The following is a 4,982-nucleotide window of genomic DNA, read 5'->3' on the forward strand; positions in this document are numbered from 1 at the left end:
AGAGAGAGATGCGCTCTGCATGGTGGGACATAAAAGAGAGCGAGTACTTAGGCGAGTAGGCCGTGCGGTCGACGCTGCCGCGCGCGACTTTGCGCGCGAGGCGGCGCAGCTTGAGAACGGCGGTGGGCGAGAAGCCGCCGCCGAACGTCTCGTGGAGCAGCAGGTTGAAGTTGTTGCGCTTGACAAAGATCGCGTCGTGGTAGAAACCGCGATGCGCCTTGACGTAGCCGTGGCCGTTCTTGTGGTCGAAGGGTTGGCCGGGTTGCCCGCGCGCCTTGCAGCCCATGTTTAGGCGGCGGGCCTTCTCTTCGGTGTTGCCGAAGGCGTAGGAGTGGCCAACGGAGGCGGGCGTGCCGCCGCTCGAGGCGTTGCCAACGCCCGCCGAGGAGGTCTTGAGGAGGGGCGTCCAGAGCTTGACTTCATTCACCTCATCGCATCCTCCCGGGCCAGCGTGGGGTTCCGCGAGGTCGACCTTGTACCCCTCGTTGTACTGCCGGGTGAGCTCTGGTTTCTCCTTGTCGCCGTGCACGACCGGCGCGTTGGCCGGGGCGCGCATCGCGTCCGCCCAGGCGGCGAGGACGCCGTCGTGGGGCCGCCGGTGGTGGGCCTTGTTGTAAAGGTAGTCGCCGAAGAAATCGACTGACATGCCCCGCTCGAGCGCGACCCGAAGGGTGGGAAGCGCCATGCAGAGCCCGAGGGGCCTGCAGCTGACGCCATCGTCCTTCCAGAGGCAGACGGCGTTGAGGTCGTCCTCGAGCCGCTTGAGACGCTCGTGCATGACACCCCAGCCAACGGAGGTGCAGAAGTTGAAGAGGCAGTCCGCCCCGTCGGTCGACTCGGTGATGATGCGGACGAGCTCGTAGTCGACTTGGGTCGGGCCGCCCTTGCGGGCGCGAGGCAAAGACTTTGCGAACTTGTTGAAGAACTTCCTCTTCAGTTCATAGCGCGCGACGCCCGGTTCGTCGGCGGTGACACTGGCAGGCGGGGCCCGCGCTTGCGGCGTCTTGCCGAGGTAGTTGGCGACAACCTTGGGGTCGCGGCCGTCGGCGGGCGCGGAGGGCGAGAAGGCCGCCCACGCCTTGCCGAACTCGCCCCGGTTCGCGTAGTAGTGGGCCCTCTTGACCATCTGTTCCATGGAAGGCTGCGAGGGGCCCGGCGAGTCGGTAGCGTCGCCCTGCTCCAGTGGGGTGGGCGGGACGGAGGCGGAGAGCGCCAGCTCTTTCCAGAGGGCCAGGAAGCCGTCGGGCGAGTGGGCGATGGTTGCGGCGCGCTCGACCATCTGGTCGGTCGTGTAGCGCGGCGAGCCGCTCGGCCGGCAGGTGACGAGGATCGTCGACGCGACGACGAAGATGGCACCTCGGGCGCCGTCTTCGGTGCCGGGCGCGTTGGGGTTGCCGCCGAAGGCCTTCATCCCGAACTCGAGCACTGAGCGGATCTTTGCACGGTACTCCTTGTTGTCGGGGAAGTCCTGGCTCTGCAGGTGGAGACGCTTGAGGCACTCGATCGAGACGCTGTCGCAGATGGAGAGATCGTAGTCTGCGGCGGGCGTGGTGTTGAGATTGATCGTGTCGGCCACCCCCGAGGGGGAGTTCCAAGCGAGCGAGACGCCGGTGGCGTTGCGGAGGGCGGCAACAGCAGCAGCAGAGCACGCAGCGGCGCCCGGGACGGCGGGCGCCCACGCGAGCCGCCGGGCGCGAGTGGCAGCCGAGACGCCACGGTTGTCAGCGTGGGTCAGGTTGGCGCCCGGTGTGCCCGGCGCCGCGTGCTGCAGTGCCTTGGCGATGGCGTCGGTGCACTCGGCCTTCGGCGTGATCTTCTCCTTGTGGGCTTTGTGCAGCGGGTCGTTGCGGGACGAGAGGTGGTTGAAGAACATGCTCGTCCCGTTGCCACCCGAGCCATCCGGAAGTTTGTTGGGGATGAGGCAGCAAATCTGAGCGCAGCACCCGCACTTGGTGAGCCCACTGGAGGCGAGGTCCACGGGCGTGTAGTTGTGCGTCTTGAAGTGCGTGCAGAGCGACTTGGCTGTCCCGAAGACTTGGGCGCAGATGGAGCAAGAGAAGGTTTGGCGAGGTGGGTTGGTGTTGGAGCTGCTGGCGGCTTGCGCCCCCCTCGCCTGCCCCGCCTCGCTTCCCTCCACGCTCTCTCCTCCGACGTCCTCGTCGGACGATTCCTCGTCGCTGTCGTGGCCACTGTAAGACGGCGGGGGCTTGCTCCCGTCGCCAACGCGGCGCTTGAGGCGCTGGGAGATGGGCCTCTCATCCATGTCGACGTCGCCCTCTGAGGTGGGCACACCCGTCGTGGCGTCGACATGCTCTGGAGACGCAGGAAGGCCGTCTGGGAGGGCTGCACCGGCGTCTGCCGGATCGGATTCGGCGCCGTCGCCCGCCGGGGCGATGGCGGGGTCGGGGTCGTCGCCCGTGCGCTGCTCGCCGTCGTCGGTCGCCTGCTCTTGCGGTGGTGGCGATGGTGGCAGCGAGATCGAGCCACTTGGATCCGGTCCGGACTCGGGCGGCGGCGGCGGCGGTGACGAGTCTGCGGCGTTGAGCTCTAGTACTTCGCGCTCGGCGTCGGCGAGGCGCTGTCCGGCGGCGAGGGCTTCTTCGTCGGTCGTCGCCTCGTCGAGGGCAGACGATGCGTTGCGCCTCTTAGCGAGGGCTTCTTCCTCTGTCTCCGCCTTGTCGAGGGCAGTCGACGCGACGCGCTTCTTGCTAGCGTCGCGCTTCTTGCCAGCGATAACGTCGGCGTAGGACATGGGGTCCGGCCCGTCGTCGTGGTGTGTCTTCAGCACCTTGGATGAGCCCTTGGGACCGCCCGCACTTCCGCTGGTCGTCCGCGCCTTGCCGCTGGGCGGGGAGGCGCCGCCCTCGGCAGCAGCGTCCGCGAGTGGTGAGCGAGGGCGGACGAGCGAGCCAGAGACTCTTGGCGCCGGGGGGACGACGCCGAAGTAAGTCGGGGCGAAGAGGTTGGCCGGGAACGCGTCGCCGCCGGGGGGTGGTGGTGGGGGAGGCGGCGCCGGCGGCGGCGGCGCGGGAGGAGGAGGGGGCAGCGAGGGGGGCGGTGGTGGCGGCGGTGGTGGTGGCGACGACGGTGGCACCGGCGGCGGCGACGGCGGGGCCGATGCTGTCTGGCAGTCGAGAGGCGGTTCGAACCGGCGCTTGCGCCTCGGCGGCCGGTCGATGGGGGAGGATGTCGATGGATCGAGCTCTTCGATGCTGGCACCGTCGTCGGGCGAGGTCGAGGGCGGTGTAGCCGACGATGACGCAGTGGCGCCGTTGCCGGTTGCCGCCGAGGACGATGCAGCAGATGACGACGTGGCGGCGCCGTTGCCGTCGCCTGGCTGGGCGTAGGTGGTGATCGTGCCGGGGCTCAGGACGACGGGCGGTTGGAGAAGGACGCCGGGATGGGCTGGCGTCGCCTCCCCTTCAAACGGGTACCAGAAGTCGAGTAGGATCTGGGTCGAGGTCGGGATTGGGTAGTGCACGTTGATGTGGGCGAGCGCCTCTTGGATGTCGCGGTACTTCTTGTGGCGCGCCCTCGAGCCCCCGATGGCGCCGTGCGCTGCACAGAGGTCCCACGTGGAAAAGACGCCCCAACCAGACCCTGGAACGTAGAGCGCATAGTACCAAGGTTTGGGCGCGGCGGAGACGCTGTGTAAGATGAACAGGGAAGCGAAAATGCCGTTTTTGGTGTAAACCGCCATGAGGCCGGCGAGTAGGAGATCTCCCGGGTGCCGGGAGCTTTGCCAGCACCAGTCCGAGCGGGTCGGAGAGGTCCCAGAGGCCGCCCGCCGACGAGGCGTCGCGCGAGAAGAGGCTGACGATGGTCTCGTTTGCAGGCGTGCCGCCAACGAAGATGTCGATGTCAGAGTTGTTGGGGACGGGCGACGCCAGAACGGCGCCTCCTCGTCCTGGTGCTCGACCGCCTTCGGTACCTGTCGACCAGGGTCCCGGCAGGAGCGAGTCGTCGGACGGGTAGAAGATGCGCTCGGAGTCAATGGACTTGTACAATTTGTGGCTCCGAGAGGGCCGCACCTCGCACAACCCAACCAGGCCCCCGCCCAGCGGGGTAGTTTCCTGGCTACTGGTCGGGCTGTGGTTGGTGCGGTTGGCTCCGGCTCTGCCAGTCGTCGAGGGCAATGGGCAAGACGGTTGTGCCGCCCCAGCCCCCTCATCCGAGGGGACCCCACCGGCGTTGTGGACACTGTGAGGGACAGGCTGCCTTGTGGCTGCCTTTGGTCCGACACAGAGCCATTCTGCACGGTGCCAGGTGGGTGGGACGGTCGAGGTAGTCGGCGCCGGACCTGTGCAGCGGGTAGAAAACACGCTAGACACGCTAGGTACACTGGACTCGTCACGCGACACAGACGCAAAAGACACACGAGACGAGGTAGCCTTGGCAGCAGCCGTGGCAGCAGTCGTGGCAGCAGCCGTGGCGGCAGCCGTGGCGGCGGCCGTGGCAGCAGCCGTGGCGGAAGCCGTGGCGGAAGCCGTAGCCGTGGCGGAAGCCGTAGCCGTGGCGAAAGCCGTGGCGGAAGCCGTGGCGGAAGCCGTGGCGGAAGCCGTGGCGGAAGCCGTGGCGGAAGCCGTGGCGGAAGCCGTGGCGGAAGCCGTGGCGGAAGCCGTGGCGGAAGCCGTGGCGGAAGCCGTGGCGGAAGCCGTGGCGGAAGCCGTGGCGGAAGCCGTGGCGGAAGCCGTGGCGGAAGCCGTGGCGGCAGCCGTGGCGGCAGCCGAGGCTGGCTCGGGAGCCGCGTCGGCAGCCGTCGGGTGCGCGACGATAGCTTGGACCGGCCCGACCGCGCTGCAGATGTTTGAAGCGGGTCGAGCTGGCAGCTCTTGGAGCGTCGAGCCGAGGAGTGGGTGTCGGACAGCGCCGACGTGGGACTCCGCTGTCGCGGCGTCCACGGGGCGCAGAGCACGCGTGCTCTGCGCGAGTGCGAGCGCAGGATCGCTCAGGATCAGCAGCACGGCGGCCGCGAGCCGAAG

The sequence above is a fragment of the Emiliania huxleyi genome (genome assembly GCF_000372725.1).
Source record: "Emiliania huxleyi CCMP1516 unplaced genomic scaffold EMIHUscaffold_1, whole genome shotgun sequence".
Taxonomy (NCBI): domain Eukaryota; phylum Haptophyta; order Isochrysidales; family Noelaerhabdaceae; genus Emiliania; species Emiliania huxleyi.